The sequence below is a fragment of the Eptesicus fuscus genome, chromosome 1 (assembly GCF_027574615.1).
Source record: "Eptesicus fuscus isolate TK198812 chromosome 1, DD_ASM_mEF_20220401, whole genome shotgun sequence".
NCBI lineage: Eukaryota > Metazoa > Chordata > Mammalia > Chiroptera > Vespertilionidae > Eptesicus > Eptesicus fuscus.
Genome location: NC_072473.1, coordinates 68,323,517 through 68,348,511, shown reverse-complemented (window position 1 = coordinate 68,348,511; position 24,995 = coordinate 68,323,517).

The window sequence follows — 24,995 nt, the reverse complement described above, 5'->3', positions numbered from 1 at the left end:
CCGGCAATGGAGGAAGCCAAGCTTTCTTCACACCCTGGCAGGCCCAGGCCTCCACTCAAGGCTACAAAGTTTCAATTATAGAAGATAAATAAATCCCAACAAAAATGGCTGCAGCCACAGAGCTGGAGAGAGCAGGAGGCTTGAGTTGCCCTCGGCAATGGAGGAAGCCAAGCTTCCTGGCTGACCTAGGCCTGCGCTCAAGGCTACAAAGTTTCAATTATAGAAGATAAATAAACACCAGATACCAGGGGTCACTAGGGGGTCTGGCTGGCCTGCAAACCACCACAGGCCCCTCACCCAGGCCGCCCCACATCCCAAGGGAACCCCCACCTTTATCTGGGACACCCTTCAGGGAAAACCAGCCAGTCCCCACCCATGCACCAGGCCTCTATCCTATCTAATAAAATAACAATATGCAAATTGACCATCACTCCAACACACAAGATGGCTGCTTCATGTGGTCAAAGATGACCACCCCCATGTGGACACAAGATGGCCACCACAAGATGGCCAGCAGGGGAGGGCATTTGGAAGGGACCAGGCCTGCAAGGGAGGGTTGTTGGGGGTGATCAAGCCTGCAGGGGAGCGCAGTTAAGGGTGACCTGGCCGGCAGAGGTGGGAAGTTGGGGACGACCGGGCCTACAGGGAAAGGCGGTTGGGGGGGACCCAGGCCTGCAGGGGAGAGCAGTTAAGGATGACCAGGTCTGCAGGGGAAGGCAGTTAGGGGCAAACAGGCTGGCAGGGGAGTAGTTAGGCATCAATCAGGCTGGCAGGGGAGTGGTTAGGGGGTGATCAGGTTGGCAGGCAGAAGTGGTTAGGGGCAATCAGGAAGGCAGGCAGGCAAGCAGTTGGGAGCCAGCAGTCCTGGATTGGGAGAGGGATGTCTGACTGCCTGTTTAGGCCTGATCCTACTGGGATCTGGCCTAAATGGGCAGTCGGTCATCCCTTGAGGGGTCCCAGATTGGAGAAGGTGCAGGCTTGGCTGAGGGACACACACCCCTGTGCCCGGATTTCGTGCACTAGGCCTCTAGTTAATTATAATAGCCAAGATTTGAAAGCAGCCCAAAGACCCATCAATAGATGAGTGGATAAATAAGCTGTGGTATATTTACACACTGTAATACTACTTGGTCATAAAAAAAGAAACAAATCGTACCCTCTGGGACAGCATGGATGGACCTGGATAGGATTATGCCAAGTGAAATCACCCAGTTAGAGAAAGGCAAGTAGCATATGATTTCATTTATATGTGGAGTCTAATGAATAAAATAAGCTAACAATATAGAAACAGAAACATAGATACTTTAAACAGACTGACAGCTGTCAAAGGGCAGGTGGATTGGGAGACTGGGTAAAAAAGATGAAGGAATTAAGCAAAACAAAACAAAATACCTCATGGACAAAAGTATGGTACTTACAAGAGAGAATGGGGTGGGGAGAGGTAGAGAGGCTATGGGGGGTGAATGGTGATAGGAGACTTGACTTGGGGTGGTGAACACACAATACAATATACAGATGATGTATTAAAGAACTGTACACCTGAAACCTATATAATTTTATTAACCAATGTCATTCCAATAAATTCAATTTTTAAAAAAGTGTATGAGAGTAGATCTTGAATGTTGTCACCAGAAAAATAAAGTGGTAATTGTGTGGCAGGATGGAGGTGTTAGCTAATCTTATAGTGATAATCATTTTGCCACATGTGTATCAAATTAACAGTTTGTAAAACTTAAGCATACACAATGAAAAAAATTATTCTATGAGAGACACAATTAAATCTAAACAATAACCTCTTTAATAAAGAACTATTTTATGTTTTAAAATAAAGTGTCAAAAACAAAGAAAACTTCATAAGGCAAAGAAACAACTTTCTTCCCTCCACCCTTTCTAAGTTTATTTGTTAAAATAAATATGTGGTATAAGTAACCTATGAATACTAATAATGAACTTTCATATTCCATAATATTTTTGTGTATAATGCTTAGGTTTTTATGTAAATTTTACAGTAATTTTTTTCTTTTTTCTTGTAGCACTCCTGTGCTTGAAATATGTATTTTCTTCACCTTGCAGTTGACATAAATCCCATTGCAAAAAAAAAAAGTTCTCTTGGATCTTCAAATGTAAAACTAATGTTCTCATTAATTTCATATTTTCTCATAATTGTTTCCTTGACACCATCTTTTAGTAGGATTAAAATGCATTCAATTCTCTATTTTAATGTTTTTTTGTGTCCTTAGGTTTGGAGTAATTTGTAAGGCCATCCTATATGTAAACTGTCACATTTCATTAGAAAATATGAACCCCTTTGTAAAATCCAGCAAGCATACTTGGGTTTATTCTCTATCTGGTTTATATATGAAATTTTAATTTCATGTATAAAATTTTTATTATGTATATTTGGCTTTTAGCCAAATAGCTCATTGGATCATTCATTTATCTGAGTATTAGTTTAATATGAGATAGTGATCTATATTATCCATTGGGGAACAAGACTCAGAATTAAGAAGGTAAAGGTGTAAACAGCAGAGAATGAGTTGTAAATGAATGGGTACATATAAAGGCACATGACCTTGAGCCTTAGACACACTGATTTTATTCCATGGTCTTTGCAATTGCAACATTCTTATATGACTTGCCAAAGAAAAAGTTGTGTGCTAACATTTATGTTTGCTCCTCCCTCTTACTTTTCTTGAGACTACCAGCTACTGTGTTAACACATTTCTCTGGATCAGAATAAATCTCATAAAATAAGAAGACTTGAGTCCCTCTATTCACCCCACATACTTGAAATCCTCTCTAGCCAATCTTGTCTTTCTCACATTGTTCATTTGGCCTGGGATTCTGGGAAATATATGATTTTTTATGCCTATCTAGAGAGTTGGTTTCATCACTGCCTGCTCATCCCAAAGTATCTTTGGTTCCTTTCAGACTGAACTTACAAAATTCTATATGACTGAGTGCCCTTTCTGAATATTCATTGGCTTTTTTGACAAGTTCCTACTTTTCTGAAACTTCTGTGATTTTATTCTTTATTAATATCTTTAGGATATTTTTTCTACCACCCAGAGGTGGAAATGGTGCTTAATTTTAGATTCCTTAATTTTTCTTTTCATCTTCCTTCTTTGTTTAAACTTGCCTCATGTGGCATAAATACTTCCCCTTTCTCTAAGGAGTCATTAAGAAACTCTGCATTTCCATCATTAAAGCAGTAATCTTCCCTATCATCTTTTTTTAAAATAGTAGGTGGTTATATCACATTCTGTCAGACCATATTATCTATCCACTGTGGTTTTTACTGATTCTAGCCACCTGCATTATCTTCTTGCTTCCTTTTGTTCTTTCATACCATCCATTGTTCTGATAACATCATTTTTTTTCTCTTTGCACACTTTTTAAAAATGTCATAAAAAGGAGGTTATATCAATAATAGGCTGCTCTCTTCTTGCCTCAATAGGTTTGTAGAATTCTTATTTTCCCACCTTGGCAATCCTATTGGTCCTAATTGGAAAGTGGATTAAATGCTATGAAAACCTGATGAAGTCTTAAGTGCCAGTCCATTTCTGCCATGTCTGTCAGGGACTATAAGTCTCAGGTATTTTCATCATGTGATACAGCTTTATCTTGCATAGTACTTGTCATATAAGGCAAATCATGAAGAACTTGAGTGAATGAAATAATGTAAGGCAGCTAATCTCAAAATAGTTTTCTCCCTCAAACTATGGATTTGTCACTTCTCATAATCTAGAGGTATTAGGGACATGGATGAAAGACAAGAAATGAAAGCAGCATGATTTTTAGGACATCTTAAAGGATTGCTATGGCAAAAAGCAGAGAAGTCTATCCTTTATATCTTAACTGTGCAACTATACCATCATGCTCTTCACTACCTTGAGTTAAAGAATAGGCTTGCAGATCAAATTTGAAATTACTGGATATGGCCATCTAGCACTAAGTAGACCCAGTGATTGGAATCCTCAACTCTCAAAAACACTTCTTGCAGTTTCAGTTACACACAACACTTTCTCAATCTGAATATCCAAATTTTCAATTGTTTCACAAAGCACTGCAGGATTTTTCAGCCTGGAGTATTCTGTGGTTCAGCAACTTGTCCTTAATTTGCAGCTCGACAGACCAGCCTGTGATAGGAACAGCTGAGAACCCTGGGCACCTGCCAGTTCTGCTGCTTGCTGTGTATGCACACTGCAGCTGATTGGGTGCACCCAAATTTCTGTGAGTGCAATATTACTGTTGATTGCATAGGCACAACCTAAATGTTCATGGTAGATATTTAATATCTAAAATTCAGAGAAGTCCTATTCCTTCAACATTACAAAGGCAGCAGCCAATGAATTTAAATCAGAATGCAAAAGCATAGTATTACTACAAAGGCTCTAATGCTTTGTGCCTAGAAAGAAGCCTCTATACTTTACAAAGTATTTCCCCTAATATTTCCAGTACCCATCTGGCACCATACATAGTTATTGCAATATTATTATCTATATTTCCTATGCTGTACTTTACACCCCCATGACTATTTTGTATCTACCAATCTGTACTTCTCAATCCCTTCAACTTTTTCACCCAGTCCCCCAACTCCCCTCACCTCTGGCAACCATCAATCTGTTTTCTGTATCTATGAGTTTGTTTCTGTTTTGTTTGTTTATTTATATTGTTCTTTAGATTCCACATATAAGTGAAGAAACAAATAATAATAATATTGAATGTAAACTATAATTGACATTTTTTAAAAAGAACCTTGTAATAATTTGTCAAATTGCCATGATGCAGTTATCTTAATATCCAGAGAAGAATTTTCATAAGGAAATTCCTTAAATTTGCCCAATTAGTCTGAATACCAACAGAGAAAAGAAGTATAGTATTACATTAGATAAAAAGTTCATTTTTTTCTCTAACATTTTACTGTGTGGTGATATTTTGATGGAAATACAGTAAGTAATTTGTTATCTTTACTATACAAGAGGTGAGCATATTAAAAAAAAAAACTAGCTTGCTATCTACCCAATAACAGAAATGTATTTTCATTTTTCTGATTACTATCTATGTAGGTATTTATCCCTCTTCCTTACACATAATTAAAATGAAGGTTGATTTCAGTTCTTTCTTCTCAGTGGTAGAATTATCAAGTTACTTGTCAGCTAATTATTTTCTGTAGTATAGCACTGTTACAGATCCCTGTCATATTCCATTTAGCAAATACAGAATAGCTCTGAATTACAGTTATCACAGCCTGGGTCTTTTATACTATTAACATGTAGGGAGGAAATCTTTAGATGAATGTTATCCAAGCTTAAATTGAATCCTTTTGAAAGAATGCAATTGGTTTTTGTTTTTCTTTCATCTGGTACTAAAATATTTTGCCCATTAACAATCTCTGTTTTTGGTGGGTTTTCCTGTTTTTAATTTAAGGTTGCTTAATTTGTTCAGGTCCAATGCATCCTTTTCTGACCACACAGTTAAGTTGAACTATTTATCATTACTCTGGGTATGTACTGCATCATTTTTCAAGTGTATAGGTGAAGATGCTTATTTTTGGAAACAAGGACAACTTCTGCTGATATTGCACAGTAGAAATATGCACATAGTAAAAACAATTTTTAATCATGGAGAATTAGTGAACTCGCTTTGAAGAAAGCTTTACACTTTCATTATGTCCATGAGGCAGGGGACCCATTATAACAGAATCTTTGCCTTACAAAAGAAGCCAGTCCCACTGAAGTTCCCTTAAGAGATGCATTTCCATTGTGAACTATGAATATTATTTTGATGGCGAAATTTTAGCATAATAACTCTTTTTTTAAGCACGATTTCACCTTGCAGTGCTAGATGACACTGCACTCCTGGGAAACTACAATATTAGACTATAAGATTAATTTAAAGGTAATTGACTTTGGAAATACAACTGCTATAGCCTGATTCTAGTGGACACACCTGATATGAATTATTTCAACATGCTGCTGCTGATTATTTCATTTAATAGTGCATGTTGTCTTGTTTTTAGTAGTTGCTCGAAAATGTTTGCTAAAATTTATATTTTATACTGTATTTGTTCTGTGAGGAATGTGCTGTTATTGTTGTTTTTTGTTTGGTTTTGTTTTCCATTATTGGACTATGGCCGTATTTAGCTGCTGTAAAATATGTAGGGTGAAGTGATCTTCTTAACTTTCTTCCAGCTCCTACACTGCATGGTGGCCAATGTATATATTTGTTATATTCCATTGTCAGTCTCTAAACTTCCTTTAAAGTCTGTTCAATCACATTCCCTTCATCTAACCTCTTCACTACTGCTAGAAATGGTCTTTTTTTTTCTCTTACCCTTCTTTTTTTTTTATCCGAAGAGTACATTCATCAGCAAATGTACTCTAAGTTTAGAGAACCTCTGATCTTCACTTATTTAAAAAAATCATTTCAATGTTTTATTTTAAAGATAACATATGCATATGGAAAAGCATTCAAGCATCACAAAGAACATACAGTATCTGTATTTTTCCTTCCTACTCTGACCCTCAGTTGTTTGATCCTGAAGGGCAAATGCTGATTCCAGTCCCTTATATATTATACCAGCAATATTCCATCATAAATGACCATATATAGATATCTGTATTTTTTTTATAGAGGCAAAATTCATAAAATTAAACACTGTAAAGTGAACAATTCAGTGGCCTTTTGTACACACACAATATTATGCAAGTATTTTATCTAATTTCAGATTTTTTTTCAATCCCAAAGAAAACTCCATACCCATAAGCAGTTACTACCTATTCTCCTCTCCCTCTACCCACTGGCAACTACCTTTATGTCTTGTATCTATAAATTTTCCTATTCTGAATATTTCATATAAATGGACTCATACATTGTATACTCTTTGTCTGGCTTCTTTTAATTAGCATAATGTTTTTGAAGTCATACACATTGTAGCATGTATCAGGATTCATTGCTTATTTATGAGAAAATATCATGTCATTGGACATATATGCCATAATTTATTTATCCATTAATCTGTTGACAGATAGATTTCTTCCATTATTTTGCTTGTAACCCTTATGCATAGTGTTACTATGAACATTCATGTACAATTATTTGTTTGGAATCCTATTTTTAGTTCTTTTGGTTATATAGATGATAGTGGAATTGTTGGGGCTTTTGGTAATGCTATTTTTAACCTTTTGAGTAATCACAAAACAAATTTTCCATAGCAGCTGAACAATTTTATACTCCCACAAGCAGTATTAACAGGCTCCAATTTCTTACCAATATTTGTCATTTTCTTTTTTTTAATTAAAAAATTATTTACCAACCCTTGTAGGTGCAAAGTGGTATCTCATTGTGGTTTATATTTGGATTTGCATATTAAGCTTTTGTTATATAGGATGTTTTGGTAAATGTGGAAATAAACACCAGAGTCAAGATAATGAACATATTCATCATCCCCAAATTTTCCTTGTGTCATTTTGAAGTTCCATCTCCAAGATTTTCCCTTTCCATCACCTCTGTCCCCAGAAAAACATTGATTTGCTTCTTATCATTATTATTTATATTTTATTTTTTTGAATTTTACATAAATGAAATAATACAGAATGTGTTTTATGTTTTCTGGCCTCTTTCACTCAGTATAATTATGTTGAAGTTAATTTATGTCATGATGCATGTCAATAGTCCATTATTTTTCATTGTTGAGTCATGTTCTATTGTATGGATATACCACAATTTATTTTACTATTCATCTGTTGATATACATTTGGATTTGTTACAATTTGGTTATATTATAAATGAAACTACTAGAACAGTTGAGCTCAAGTTTTTGTATGGACATATGCTTTCATTTCTTTTTAATAAATACCTAGGAGTATAATTGCCAGACAGTATGGTAGATTTATGTTTAATATTTTAAAAAATATTTATTGCTGAAAATATTACAGATGTCCCCTTTTTCCCACCATTGATCCCCTTCTCCTATCTCCCACCCCCTTCCTAGGCCTTCCCAGTACTATGTTTTGTCCATGGGGTATGCGTATGTACATATAAGTTCTTTGGTTAATCTCCTCCAACCCCACTTCTCTCTGAAATATGTCAGTCTGTTGCACGTTTCAATGTCCTTGAATCTGTTTTATTCATCAGTTTATTTTGTTCATTAAATTACACATATAAATGAGATCATATTGTATTTGTCTTTCTCTGACTGGCTTATTTTGCTTAACGTAATAATTTCTAGGTCCATCCATGCTGTCACAAAGGCTAAGAGATCCTTTGATTTATGTTTAACATTATAAAATATATTTCTATTGATTTAAGAGAGGAAGGGAGAGGGAGAGAGAGAGAGAAATATCAATGATGACAGAGAATCATTGATTGGCTATTTCCTGTACACCCCACACTGGGGATTGAGCCTACAACCTGGGCATGTGCCCTGACTAGGAATGGAACCAGGACTTCCTGGTTCATGTTGGACACTCAACTCTTGAGTCACGCCAGCTGGGCTATGTTTAACATTTTAAGAAACTGTCAAAGTACTTTCCAAAATGTTTGTGGCATTTTATTTATTTATTTTAGTGGATTAATTGGAGTGACGCTGATTAACAAAATTATTCAGATTTCAGATGCACAATTTCACAACATATCACAAGCTTCTGCAGATTTGTGGGTGCACGACACCAGTCTAATACCCCCCTGATAGACCTTAATCACTGTGCCTACCCTTAGGGATAATGCTTTTGGGTTTGAACTTGCCTGTCACCAGCCTGACAACATCATTGGCCTCCACTGTAGTGTGCATAACTGGGGCGAGAATATGTAGCTAAGGTGAGTTTACTGACAGCCAGGGCACCTTGCTTACAGGTTGGTTCAGGCCCTGACTCTGTCACTGGCTGTCACTACTATGACCACTTGTAACTAGCCCCTCCAGCTATATGACTGCCTTCTCCAAGCTTAAGTCCCATCACCAGTATATACTGCAGTATGTACAACCAAAGAGAGAGGGTTTAGCAACAGGAGAGTGCAACAACATCCAGGGGACCTATATCTGCCTATAGACCCAGGTAGGCCCTGTCATTGGCCTGCACCACTGTGACAACCTATTCCCTCCAGCTATTCATGCACAGCTTCAGTCAGTCCCTTATCTCTGGCCCCCACAACAGTGTACATGCCCAGGGGGAGAGTGAGCAGCCACCAGAGAGCCAGCCAACAGCCAAGGGCCTTGCAGCTACTTATGAGCCCATATCAGGACCTGCCTACTATCACTAGCCAGCACCATCATATCCACCTATAGACAGTGACTTAGGCTATGCATCTGCACAGTTCAAGCTAAATCCCCATCACTAGTGTTTAGTGTATGCTTGAGGAGAGAATGGGAGTCACAGGAAAGGACGTTGACAGCAATGGCTTCCACAGTTGCCAGTGATCCCATAGTCAGTCCTAGCCTTTACCACCTGCCTGAGCCTCTATCATTATGAGTGAGTCTGCAATTGGTCCCTGTCACTACCTGTGTTGGCTTCTGCACCTAAGTTTGTGCAAACCACTGGTCTTTACCAAATAAATCTCCAGTAACTGGTCTCAAATAAATGGAGATTAAGAAAATGACTGACAAAGATTTCAAAATAATTGTTTCAAAGATGTTCAGGGAAAACACAAATAAACAGTATAACAATATCAGAACAGCAACACAAGAACAAAATGAGAAGTTCTAAAATGAGAGAAAAAAACATTTTAAAAAACAGCTATTTGGGATCAGAAGAATATAATGACTGAACTGAATAATTCAATAGAGAATTTCAACAGAATACTTTAGCAAACATAAGAGACAGTGAGAAAAAAACAACAACACAGAACAATTGATATTATGCAATCAAGAAGAGCAAATAATAATAATAATAATAATAATAATACTTAAAAGTAAAGATTAAAAAGGAAAGAAAAAAGCCTATGGGAATTATGGGAAACCATAAAAAGAAACAATGTATGCATCATTAGAGTTCCACAAGGAGATAAGAAAAAAGGGGTAAGAGCTTATTTAAATGAATAATGGCTTAGAAGTCCCAAAACCTAGGAAAAATTTGTTAATCCAGTAATATGAGGCTAATATGTCATGTCAAAATCAATTCAAAATCCCAAACATATTATAATAAAACTGTATAACATCAAAGACAAAAAGAGAATTCTAAAAGCAGAAAGAGAAAAACATTTCTCAAACAAAGGAACCCTCATAAGGCTGTAAGTAGATTTTTTAGCAGCAACCTTGTAGGCCAGGAGAGAGTGATACAAAAAACTATCAAACAAGAATGCTCAATCAGCAAAGTTATTCTTTACAACTGATAGTTATAAAGTGATAGTTATAAAGTGGGAGAAAGTGTTGAGTTTTAACTTTCTCTTACAATACTCAAAACTTAGACTCTTGAAAAAGTCTAGGATTATATTTAAACAACTAGAGGCCTGATGCATGAAGATTTGTGCAAGAACGGGCCTTCCTTCCCCTGGCTGCCGGCACCACCTTCACTCTGGCCAGAGCCACCTTTTCTCTCTGGCTCGGAGCTGCCTTTCTGCCCTCCCACACTGCCCAGAGGTCCCCAGCCGCTCAGCGCCTGCATGTGCAAGTTAACCCACCATCTTTGTTGAGTTAATTTGCATACTCACTCCTGATTGGCTGGTGGGCATCATGAAAGTATGGCCAATTTGCATCTTACTCTTTTATTAGTGTAGATATGGGTAGAGGTATTGAGAAAAAAAAAACAGAAAGAACTAATGGACATAGACAACCCTATAGTGATTGTGGAGGGGAGGGGTGGGGGTGGAGGTACAGGAGGCCATAGTGGGGATAAACGGTGATGGAAAAAAAAATGTACTAAAATATATGATATATTGGTAAAGATACAGTTATTACAGGACTTATAAATAGTAACTATAAGTATATTAAAATTTTATTACATTTCAAAATAAAATGGCAATCAAAGATGATTGTCATTTGAATGTCAAAAGTCAATTTAACATTCATAAATGCTTTTGATTTGTTTTCTTTTAAGATGTCCTAATTGTAGGCAGTTGGAAAGATAGTTAGGTTTTGCATTTACCACTTACGAGACTCTTTTTGGGGAATTAGAGACAAGTATTGCCAGTAGGATATACATGCAAATGTGTGTGTCAGTTGAGCGGCTTAAGAATATGAGTGCATTTGTTTTCATTCTGAACTCATCTACATATTGTTAAAAAATTACTAAGGCAATAGCAAATTGTAGAGTTTATAATCTTTTCAAATTGCATGAAAACATTGCACAAAATAAAAGATGGGACAGTTTTCCACTGTGAAGTCCACAGCTCAGTCACTTTAAAGTGATTTCACTGTTTTAAAAACTGATAGACTATTATTTATTTATTTATTTAATGATTATAGTCCCAGTATCCTGTTCTTTATGTTGTTAATTTTTTTGAGAGACTACAAGGAATTTTCAAAGATTAAAATGTACCCAATTCTATCACAGTTATTCAAGAAAGTAACTCTTTCAATTCTTCTAATTCCCCCAAGAAGAATCTGCACTTAGTTTTAAAAATGTTAAATATTTTAAAAGGGAGTTTTTGCTAATACATTGCATGCATTATGGTTATTCTGCAAACTTTCAACCATTTCTACTTTCTCAATAAATTAGAAACTGTTGGCCTTCTAATTCATGGCTAAGATTTTATTCCATTCTATTTAGGTTCAACAAGATGAAATTGTTGTTTAATGGTCAATTCACCAATTTCAAATAATTTATATAACATAATTTACATATATAGCATTAACGTTTTGCAATTTATAAGCAAGCATTCTAAATTTATTTTTTCAAGTACTGATATTTTAGAATAAACACATTTGCTCAAATCCTTTTGTGATTATTTGGACTGAGATAGTTTAAAAACTTTATTAAAGTATAAAATAAGTATTTGTTTTCAAATTCCTAATAAAAAAACAATTTCAGACCATGGGCAAAGGGGTATAACATTTAATCCATTAAAAATAAGATATTTATTATCATTCTTGAAGAAAGAGTTGATAACTGATGAAGTAATTAATGATTTATTCATTAAAACAGTTGCTTAAGAACTTACATATTTTAGCAATTCTTAAACTTTAAGTCTATCTCCCCTTTGCCTTATACAACTACATTAAAGTGCTATGTAATGTAGTGTATAACACTCCTTTAAAGATGCACTGTAAATTGTCATTAAAATAAATATAGATAAACAAACATATAGATAAACAAAATATCACATCATTATCACATAAGAGTATGTAGCCTATTGGCAGAATCTGGGTGGAATTTCTACTACTCATATTCTAATGATGCTTAATGAAGACATATATAGAAAATTCACCTCATGAAAACATGACCTATCTGAAAGAATGTAAAAGACCCTTACTTCTCTGTTTGCCTTGTGACACATATATTTGGGATTTATATCATCCAGAAGACTGGACAGTTATAGGGTTTTTTTTTTCTATTTTATTAATAACTAGAAACCCATTGCATGAAGTTTCATGCAATAGACCTTCCTTCACCTGGCTGCTGGCACCAGTTTTCCTTCAGCAGCAGTTTTCCTCTGGCCACCCGCCGATCGGAGTGCCTCCCACCAGCACGATCGCCCACCCCAAGAGGAACTCCGATCAGGAGGCGCTCCGATCGGCAGGTGGCCAGAGGAAAACTGCTGCTGGCGGAAAACTGGTGCTGGCAGCCACGCAATCGGCCACCCCGAGTTTTGCCACCAGCGCCTTCCGCCAGCTCCATCAGTCCTTCCACAGTGCAGGCCTTTGGGGCCAGCAGGAGGAACGGGGGGCGGGGACTCACAAGTCAGCCCTCCTGTCAGCCCAATTGGCCACCTCAAGTCCTTCTCCCAGCTTGCCACCGGCCCAATCGTGGGTGTAGCGGAGTGATGGTTATTTGCATACTTCCCTTTTATTAGGTAGGATTTTGTATAATATTTGATCTTATTACTTTCCTGTTACTTTTCTTATGTGAATATAGTTTCCCTAAACCTATAGAAGGAGACATGGTTCATGATAGCTTTTCCAACATTGCAAATATCACCCTTCTTTTGTTTGTGTGAAGAGTTAAGAACATAAATGCTTCTGTTCAGACATTGCCTGCCTCATTTCTTCCCTTCCATTTTATCTGAAACTTTTCTTTTCGTTGTCTTTGTTATGCTTTTCTGGCTGAACTTTAACTTCATTTCTAGCAGTTCCTCCTCAGTAGAGAGCCCTGTCATGGAAGGGAGATGTGGCAGAGGAGTTTTGACAGTACATGGGGTTAGATTGCTGTAGCCCCTCAGCAATTACCATAGGATTCTTGCACTTAACCATTATTGCTGTGGGAAAAACCCCTAGCAATTAAAGCTTCTATTTTCAAAATGTCCCACTGGAGTTCTCAGTGAACACCTGTTGGGGCTATGTTTGAATTCTCCTATTACCAACTTTGTTGTAAAGCTTTCTGTTTCATTCTGCTGCTTCTCACATGATATTGATAATATTTAGGTTTCATGGTCCTTGGTGGGTTTGTTCTTACTAACCCATACTTCTGAGTTAGGGAGGAAACTTTTTGTACAGTTTCCTTGTAATATCACCTGTTGATATTTGATATAGATATTCATTTATGTTTGTTTTTATGTTGTGATTCAGAAAGATCTAAAATATATATTTCTACTTCAATAACTGTCTTTCAAGAATTACCTTCTTTTGCTTAAGTTTTCAAAAAATATTTATAACAATTATGTTCTAAGTTTTACACTTGAAATTTTATAATACCATCAAACAATGTTACCACAATACATTTATTTTAAAATAAGCTTACAAATTTAAAAATGGAGCATTAGACTGAGAGATAAAAAACACACAAACAAGAGCACATATGATATGTTTCCATAACACAAAGTTCAAGTAGAGAAAAATTAATCAATAGTGATAGAAATTAGATAAATGGTTGCCTGGGGTGAAGTTGAAAATAACTGCAAAGGTGAATAAAGGAATTTTACGTGATGATAGAGATGTCTTTATTTTGACCTTGGTCATAATTACATGGATAAATATATTTGTCAAAATTCATAGAACTTTAAGCTGAAATATGACAATTTCTTGAAAATAAATGAAATGTCAATAAAGATGAATAACACTGGGCAAAAGATATTTACTGACCATGCACGAATAATATGCAAGTGACGTCTCTTAAAGCACATAGCCATTAAATCTTACTAGTCATAAAAGTAAAGCAGATTCATAAATTAAAATAATATTTACCATTTCCATCAATTAAATTATGAAATCAATAAATAATAATAATTTTCTGATCAGAAGTACATGAAACTCTCATTCCCATACACTATTATTAGAAGTGCAAATTGGTACAAATGTAAGGAGGGCAATTTGAAAATGCATATCAAAAGCCTTAAAAAGCCGAAACCGGTTTGGCTCAGTGGATAGAGTGTCGGCCTGCGGACTCAAGGGTCCCAGGTTCGATTCCGGTCAAGGGCATGTACCTTGGTTGCGGGCACATCCCCGGTAGGGGGTGTGCAAGAGGCAGCTGATCGATGTTTCTCTCTCATCGATGTTTCTAACTCTCTATTCCTCTCTCTTCCTCTCTGTGAAAAATCAATAAAATATATATTTTTAAAAAAAGCCTTAAAAATATTCACAAGATTTAACCTAGTTATTTTATTTCTAGAAATGTATTGTAAGGTTTAATATGAGAATAATGTATAGCATATGCTTTTCATGATTTAAAAAATAGTGAAAAATAAAGATACATTTGAAATAAACACCTAGCTTTCTCAAATCTTAACACTTTTCCATATTTGCTTCATACTTTAATACATTACAAATAAAGATAATTCTTTTTTTAATAAGGTATTTTATGTGTACATATCTTACCATTGTCTCCCACACCCCACACCCATACATGCCCTCACCCCCCAGAGTATTGCGTCCATTGATTATGCTTATATGCATGCATACAAGTCCTTCGGTTGATCTCTTATCTCCCCCACCTCTCCCTAAACTTCCCCCTGTAATTTGACAGTCTGTTTGATGCTTTACTGTCTCTGTATCTATCTTTTTGTTCATCAGTTTATAATGTTCTTTATTATCCATAAATGAGTGAGATCATGTGGTATTTTTCTTTCATTGACTGGCTTATTTCACTTAGCATAATGTTCTCCAATTCCATCCAGGTTGCTGCAAATGATGAGAATTCCGTCTTTTTTATGGCAGCATAGTACACCATTGTATAGATGTACCAGTTTTCTGATCCAGTCATCTGCTGACAGGCACCTAGGCTGTTTCCAAATCTTAGCTATTGTAAATTGTGCTGCTATGAACATAGGGGTTCATATATCCTTTCTGATTGGTGTTTCCGGTTTCTTCGGATATATTCCCAGGAGTGGGATTACTGGGTCAAATGGGAGTTCCATTTTCAGTTTTTTGAGGAAACTCCATACTGTTCTCCCCTGTGTTCCTTCTTTGCTTCCTATTTCTTTTTTTTACAGCAGACCCTTTAGCATTTCTTGCATTGCTGGTTTGGTGGTGATAAACTCCCTTAGTCCTTTTGTGTCTGTGAAGCTCCTTATTTCACCTTCAATTTTAATTGATAGCCTTGCTGGGTACAGTATTCTTGGATTCAGTCCCTTCCTTTGCATTACTTTGTATATTTCATTTGATTCCCTTCTCGCCTGATGAGTTTCTGTTGAGAAATCAGTTGCTAGTCTGATGAGGGTTCCTTTGTATGTAACTTTCTGTCTCTCTCTGGCTGCTTTTAAGATTCCTACTTTGTCATTGGTGTTTGCCAATTTAATTATAATGTGCCTTGGTGTTGGTCTTTTGGGTTTCATTTTGCTTGGAACTCTTTGAGCTTCTTGGATTTGTGTGGGTTTTTTCTTCCCTATATGAATGAAGTTTTCTGTTATTATTTCTTCAAACAGGTTTTCTATTCCTAGCTCAGTTTCATTTCCTTCTGGTACCCCTATTATTCGAATGTTTTTTTTTGTGTGTGTGTTGTCCTGAAGTTCCCTTAGGCTCTCCTCATGCTTTCTAATTTTATTTTTTTCTAGAAGCTGTTCTATTTGGGTATTTTTTTCCAACTTGTCTTCTAGCTCACTTATGTGGTCCTTTGCTTCTTCTAGTCTACTGTTGATGCTTTCTATTGAGTTCTTTACAGCAGCGATGTCATTTTTCTTTTCTTCTTGGTTCTCCTACGTTTCCTCTTGGTTCTTACTCATATTGTCAAATTTGTCTTCGATTCTTTTCAGCCACCTTATGACCATTTCTCTGAATTCTTTCTCTGATAGGTTGCTTGCCTCTAATTCATTTACTTCCTTTTCTGGTGATGCCTGCTTTTCTTTCCTATGGGGGCTGTTTCTTTGTCTCCCCATGGTCTCTCTTCTCCAGATGTCTGGTTATATAGTTCTCTCTCCAGCGTTGATTTTAAGGTACAAAATACAACACAACCAGATACAACACACAAGGCACTGAACAGAATTGTATTCATGATATTAATAACCTCCAATAAAGGTGACCATCAGAGAAAGACAAATTAGGGGATAGGAGAGGAAGAGGAAGAGTAAAAAGAAAGAACAAAAAATGGAGTGTGAAAATGAACTTGGGAAAAGAGAAGAAAAAAAGAAAAGAGAAAGAAAAAAAGTAAGAGAGACAAGAACGATACTAAGAGAGAAAAGGGGAACAAACTATATATATGGGGAGTAAACTCTAATAGAACAACCACTAATCCCAGCAAATGCCAGCAACATGAACCTGGAGATTAATACAAACTACAACACCAACTAATATCAAATGAGGCAAGGGAAAACAGAAGTAAAAAACAAAGCAAACCAAAGAACCAAACAAACAAGCTAAAAGAATAAGCAAAACAATCTCATAAAAAAGCATAAAAATTCAATCTAATCAACATTCAAGCAAACAACAACAAAAGGCCAGAGAGAAAAACAATTTTTTTTTTTAATTTAAGGTAGCATAGAGAGAGGTGTGTATGGTCTTGGAGCAGGGGTTTGGAAATTAGATATATAAGTAGGGTGAGATTTTAGCAGAGGGTAAACCTAAAGAGTAGGAAAATCTAAAGCCAAAAAGGGTTAAGATAAACAGGAGACCAAAAGGGGAAAGATTAGGAAGAGAGTGATGGCATAAAGTTAGCGTTGAGATAGGGTAAAACGATGCTAAAGGAAAGATGCAAATAGAATGTAGGACACTAATCCCAAAATAAAACAAAGAGAAAATCAAATGATACTTTAAAAAAAAAGTAAAATAATAGTAATAAAATGCTGATGAAAAATAAAAATGTAATAAGTAAAAAGGTGAAAATCGAGTGGGGAAAAAGACAAAAATTTAGTTACTTAAGTAAAAGATGCAAAAAATGAAAATAAAAAAAATAAAACATTAAAAAAATAAAATAAAAATAAGAAGAATAAAATGTGCATTAGTGGTGGTCATTCACTTCCTCTATTGTTCTGTTTGGTATGCCTGTTTCCCAGTCTGGGCTATATTCCAGTTCCCTTTGTTCCACTGCTCCTCACTGTTATAAGCCAATCCTGATGTTTAAGCCTGCAGTGTCTTAATTTTTCGTATTTATTTTTTATTGTACCAGAGACAATCTGTGTTTCAGCACCTGGGTGGCAGTGTTTCTGGATTGACTTCCAAGCCTCTCTAGCTTTTTTTTTTTTTTTTTTTTTTTTTTTTTTTTTTTTTTTTTGTCCCTATGGCACTCACTACCAGTTTGTGGAGGTGTGTGCCTCAGAGCTGCCTCTCCCATGGTCACTCCCAGCTCTGCTCCCCAGGTCCCGGAGAAACAACTTCCCACTGCAGTCTCTCAGGGTATTCCCCAACTGGGTTTTCCTATGTATTGGGCTTAGTAATCAGAATCAGAAAAAGCCCAATTGTGTGGACATTGGGTCTGCATGCAAGACTAAGCAGCCTGCACTCCTTTGAAAATTCTTAGTCTGACCCTCCTCGTCAGATCAAAATGGCTTGCTTTTTAGAGATCCCTTCTGTTAGCAGCTCAGAGGACCCCCTTCCACATTCATGGATCACGGCAGCCCCAACAGCCACAGATTTTTCTAGGCACAGACTTTCCTGGTCCTCCAGCTCCCACAGCTCAAGCATTTCCCTCCCGCTGCCGTCCCTGGCGAAATCTCACCTTATCCCAGGGGAAATCTGATCTTTCCTTGGTGCAGTGAAGAGTTCCTTTGAATCCGCGTGTTTGCGCTGTTTGGGGACAGGTACTCTGGTGCTCACAGCTGTTCAGTGTTTGCCTTTGTCGCGGAAAGTCAGGCTTCCAATAAAATCCTCCTTCCCTTGCAAGATGACTAGGTTTCCCCCTCTGAGCCCACAGCTCTTGGAGGGGGCCCAGCCTCTGTGGGTGCTGCACGGTCAGGGGAACTCTGCCTAGCACTCCCCCACCTTCTCCTGGAGTTTAGCTGTCCCTTAGCTTGCCAACAGACACTCTCTGTGCGAACCTCAGCTGTTCTTACTCTCTGCCCCAGGACCAGGCTCAGAACACGTCTCTATTCAGCCACCATTTTCTCCATCCTTCCAAAAATAAAGATAATTCTTATCGTGTATTTACCCTTATTAGATCATTCCATTGCCACTATCCAGAATACATTTATCGTTCTCATATATATTTTTTGCATTGATTGGCATGTTTCTAAGTGTTACATAAATGGTATCATCATATAAACATATTTTTACATTAATTTTTCCTGAATATGCTATAGAGTATTCTATATTATGAATATACAAGCAATTTGTTATTACTTTAATAGATTTTACATAGATCCTAAATTTTCACTATTGTAAACAGCAAAGAAAAAATTTCTTATGCATCTGTATTAGTTTGCTAGGGCTACTGTAACAAAATACAATCTGGATGGCTTAAACAACAGAAATAAAGGGTGGGACAAATGTAGTATAACAATATCTATACATATAAAGAGGTAATATGCTAATCGCCCATTAAGGTGTGCCCATAATTACCAAATTGCGTATTCATGCCCGCACAGCAGGGGGCGGGCAACTGGAGCCAAGTTGAGGAGAGCACCTGACAAGAGCCCAGACAGCAAAGAAGGAATAGGAAGTGGCCACGGGGAGTTCTTCCAATCTCCCTGCGCAGGCATCCTACCCCAGCCCCCACACCCTGGGGAGACAGACAGACACCCTACCCCAATCCCCACACCTCTGGGGGCGACAGGGAGGCTGACTGGATGGGGAGAAGACCCAGCCTTGAGGGTAGCTGCAGCCCGCACCTCTGACTCCTGATCTTTTCCCCCACTTCCCTCGCCAGGGGCGCCCACAACAATAGCACGCTGGCTGAAACCGGTTTGGCTCAGTGGATTGAGCGTCGGCCTGCGGACTCAAGGGTCCCAGGTTAGATTCCAGTCAAGGGCATGTACCTGGGTTGAGGGCACATCCCCAGTAGGGGGTGTGCAAGAGGCAGCTGATGTATATTTCTCTCTCATCAATGTTTCTAACTCTCTATTCCTCTCTCTTCCAATCTGTAAAAAAATCAATAAAAATTAAAAAAAAACACAATAGCACGCTGGCGACCACCTGTCAGCTTCCCTGAGGCACCTGGGGCCAGCGGCCTGGTGCTGCTGGCCCCCTCCGCTGGGGCCGGACATGCCTCTCCTCCCTACAACTCCAGACCAGGGTGGAGGTAGGCCTGAGCAGCCCCCCAGGTTCAGACCCCGCCCCCGAACAGCAGCAGCACAGTCTCTGCAAAGGAAGCTCACTGAACCTCACTGGGGGCGCAGCTAAACCTGCCCTCCTAGCCTGCCTGGCTCCACCCTGGCCCGGTCATACAGCTGCAAAAAAGCCAAGTACAATTTAAAGAATGGCGCCAAGCGGGAAGGTTTGAAGTTACTCCACCTTTGGTCTTGCAGCACCCCTAGTGACCCCTAACACCCTGCCCCCAACCAGCACCTCCAGGGATGACCACTGCTATAGGGCTGCAGGCCAGAGCCTGCCCCTCAGAGGCCTGCGGAACTCTCTGCAAAGCTTCCATAGCTACACTCCCAGGAAACAATCATGTCCTCCTCCCCTAATGATCACCTGCTACCTGCGAGGGTACATGTGGGCTTAAAATTAACAATCCCTTCCGGTTTAGACATCACTTACTTGATGAAACATTTCTAGGTTTATTAGCTCAGAACCTCCTCATGACAACCCAGTGAGGTAGGCGGAGAAGAGATTACAATTCCCATGGTTTATGTGTATGTATTCAGAAATGAAGCTCAGAGAGGAAAAGTGTCAAGCCCAGTGGTTCCCAAGGTACAGCACATGCCCCATAGGGGGGCGATTTGGTTTTAAGTGGGGCAATTTGAGAATGAGTTAACAGTGAGTTTTTTGCATTTCTTATGGTTCTAGGGGTCCTCATTTACAGCATATCCTACATAATAAAAGGCTAATATGCAAATGACCAAATGGTGAAATGACTGGTCACTATGATGTGAGCTGACCACCAGGGGGCAGACACTCAATGCAAGAGCTGCCCCTTGGTGGTCAGTGTGCTTCCACAGGGGGAGCGCCGCTCAGCCAGAAGCCTGGCTCATTGCTGGTGAGCACAGTGGCAGTGGTGGGAGCCTCTCTCGCCTTCATGGCAATGCTTAGGCCCACTAAGCCCTCAGTCGGACATCCTCCCAGGGCTCCCAGACTGCTAGAGGGTGCAGGCCAGGCTGAGGGAGCCCCCCCTCCACAAGTGCACAGATTTCGTGCACCAGGCCTCTAGTTAATAAATAATAGTACCAGAATAAACTGTATTTAATTTGCAACTGTCAACCTATTTTTTGTCCCACCCTGTTTATTGTCTCACACTTCTGGAGGCTGGAAATCAAAAAACAAACAAAAGAAAGTTGTCAGCAGGTTTGGTTCCTTCTGAGGGCTATGAGGGAAGAATCTGTTTTCAGGCCTCTCTCCTTGGCTTATAGATGTCATCTTCTCTCTGGGCCTCTTTATATTGCCTTCTCTTTATAGATGTCATTGTGTCCAAATTTCTTTTATTTTAATAAGGACACCAGGCATATTGAACTTGGCTCACCCTTATGATCTCATCTTAACTTATCTGGTTACACTTTTAATGACCCTACTTCCAAATCAGTCACATTCTGAGATACAGGAGGTTAGGTTTTCAACATATGAATTTGGAGGTACATAAGTCAACCAATTACAACATGTTTCCTTTCATATCATATATGATATTTCATGACAGAATTTCAACATATCATATTTATCTGTAGTAATTTACTGTTTTCAGCAGGAATGTGTATTGAATTTTATCAAATTTCTTTTAAAATTTCTTGATATAAATATATACTTTTCTTCTTTCACTTATTAATGCTGTTTATTGCATTTTGTACTGCTGCACTGTCCCTGAATCCAGGGACTAACCACACTTGGTCATGATGTATACATTTATTAATATGCTTATTCGGGCAGCAATTGCCAACATTTTTCAACATGTTGTTATAAGCAGGAGAGCTCCATTATAGCCTTCAGCTTCAAGCCATGAATGTGGCTTCGGGCCTCAGTTATGAGTAGAGCACTTTTAGTGCCCATAAGTCATAGGAGCTGATCACTCAGATGCCATTGGAACATGCAGACTTGGAGCCATTTGAGTGGTTAGCTTCAGCTTCTCTTAATACTTGATATTTTCATTTTTTTCTAGTACACAGAAATAATTTTTGTGTGTCTAAGACTAACCATGACCTATTTTTAAACATTCCTGATTTTTTTCTTTTTTTATTAAGAGAGAGAGAGAGAGAGAGAGAGAGAGAGAGAGAGAGAGAGAGAGAGAGAGAGAGAGAGGAGAGAGTAACATCTATCAGTAGGCAACTCATACCCTATGTGCTGACCAGGGATTGGACCTGCAACCTGGTTATGTGCTCTAACCTGGAATCAAACCCATCACCTTTTGGTGCATGGGGACAACACTCCAAGCAACTGATCCACACTGGCTAGGGCATAACCATATTATTTTTACTTTCTCTTTTTATATTTGATTTACTCTTTTCTCAGTGTTTAAAGCATAATTATGTCAAGTTTAAACTTTATAATCTTTAAAATAAAGCTCTAAGCTATTATTATATTAGTGAAAATTGTGCTTAATATATTTTAGTAGTGACCAGTCACATTCCAATTTTGTAAATCAAAAATAAATAAAGACATATAAATGTAGAAAAATACTAGAATGAAATAAAGCAAATTGTTGAAATTATGGTTGATCTGAATATTTTCATCTATCTTATTTCCTATAGAAATCAAGTATGAAAGACCATCTTAGCCAACTGTCACTTAACCGCTTTGCCATATTAATTAGCACTTTCCATTGATTCTATAAAACATATTCTATTTGTTCTCAGAGTATAATAAATCCCCTTTTTAATTATGTTCCCAACCATTGAATGGCATAATATCGAAGAGTCAGTTGGGATTGTTCCTAAAACTGTTTAAACCTTTTTTATTAATTTTAATCACCTGCTTTAAATTAATATTTTGAAAACCAATAAAATATAACCATGAAGTTGAGTTGTAACTATGCAAATAATTTTCATGATTTTAGAAAGGTAAGATAAAGATGAGGATCTTCAAAACTTGCTTTAAAAAACTCAAAAATTAATATTCTGCTCTAGTATTATTTCAAAATCATCTTTAATTATTTGTTTCAATTTTTAGAAAGGTTATAAGCCTTATCCCTAAGTAAAAGATTGATAGATTATGTCATAGATATATCTGTTTCTGTGTGTGTTTTCATAATTTAATCAGCGCTTAATATTAATCAGCCAATTTCTGGGTACAGTTTTGTTGAATAACATGATCTCTCTCTCTCTCTCTCTCTCTCTCTCTCTCTCTCTCTATCTTCTACCTACATGTTTATATCTTTATCTACCTACCTTAATTTAAATATATAAATTCTAATACTGAACATTTCTTTTACAATATTAATATGTAAAATTTTACTTAAAATTTAATTTGGCATAAAAAGTAAATAAACTATGATTAACAAAGTGTAAAATTTCAAGTCAGGACTCTGGGAAAGAATGCGATGTCAATAGACATAGCTTTATCAAAACCAACCATGAAGCAAAGGTTCTTTTCTAATCCAATCATATTCTTTCTGCCTTGGTAAGACAGCCTAGGTTATAGGGGAGTGGCTAAATTTCACACTGGTTTACAAATTGACATATATTAAGATGACTCAGCCCTACCCATGTATCTGAATAGTCAAAAAAACATTTCTTTCTTTAATTTCCTGTGATCCCTAGAAGCAACTGTGTAAACGAGAGTCTTATTAGTAATCCTGTATATTGCAGCAATCATTTCCAGATTTTATAGTTTGACTAATACAGTATTTTCCGGCATATAAGACGACTGGGCATATGGAAGATTTTCCTGGGTTAAAAAAGTTGTCTTATATGCCAGAAAATACGGTAATATATCAAGTAGATTTTGTTACTCAGACATTAAATTTTTAAAAATCATTTGCATGACAAACTCCTTCTGGGTGAGAACTGTTCCCTTAATAATTCTATAGCACCATTAAAGCTTTATAAATATTATCTTATAATTAATCAGTTTTTTTTAGAAAGTTATTTTATTCTTGCTTGGTCTTTGTGTTTAACTTAACTACAATCCCCATCACCACCATACTCTGTATGCCATTAAAAAACTAGTGTAGAGCCAACATTATTTTGTTTAATAGTAAAACACTAGACCCCTGGCTTGTTGCTCAGTGGTTAGAAGGGTCATGGGTTCAATATGGTTAAGGGCAAGTACCTTGGTTGCAGGCTTCATCTCCAGGTGGGAGGCAACCATCTATGTGTCTCTCTCACATCAATGTTTCTCTCTGTCTGTCCATATCCCTTCTACTCTCTAAAATAATTAAAAATGAAAAAATATCCTTGGGTGAGGATCAACAACAACAAAAATTGAAAACACTAAATTTATCCAATCGGGTTATTGTTTGTTTGTTTGTTTACTGTATGATGACTATCAATATATTAAGTTTTTCTTCATGATACAAAACTCAGTTTTGATATCTAATAAACTAGATTCCTTGGTGGAAAAACTAAGTGGTAAATTATTTGTTCAATATTTTTAGTCTTTAAACAGAGAAATTTGATGACCCATCTAATTTTGAAAAATAAATCACACATGTTAAAACTGACAAATAAGAATGGCTATATGTGTCTTTGTGAATAATTTTCTTAAGAATGTAACAACCATCTTTGAACCAAATACATCAGTAAAATGTTTTGAAGTATTGAGAAAGGTATGGATCATAATAGAATTAAAAATAAAACTTTTTTATTTTTATTTTTTAAATATATTTTTATTGATTTCAGAGAGTAAAGGAAATGGAGAGAGAGATAGAAACATCAGTGATTAGAGAATCATTGATAGGCTGCTTGCTGACACACTCGCTACTGGGGATCAAGCCTGAAACCCTGGCATGTGCCCTGACCAGAAATCAAAAACTAACCTCCTGGTTCATAGGTTGATATTCAACCACTGAGCCACACTGAGTGGGCGGCTAGTAAGGTTTTCTTGGACCTACATGATTCTGTACACTTGGGCTAATTCATTGCTAGTAGGCCTTCTTTTGGCTGTTGTTATATGGCCAGGGTGACTACCAAACCTCCTGTATTTATGGCTTTTACTGAGAGTTGGTCTTCTGAGTAATCACTGGCAGCATTGCATGATTCTAGAACGCGAAAGTGTGACCCTCTTGCCTCAATGTGGGACATGTTTAAAGTGCCAATCCTTCTTTCCTCCATTCCTCACAATTCTTTTTCTAAAAAACTATCAAATAAATCACCTGAGAGTCTGTTTCCAGAGGAATGGAAGCAATAGCAGCTGGTTCCAAACATATTCCTAGGAAACATACTCTAAAATGGAATTTTGGAGCTTGTTTACCTACCATCCAGGTGTTAAAAAGGACCTTATCACTGAAGGTAGGTGG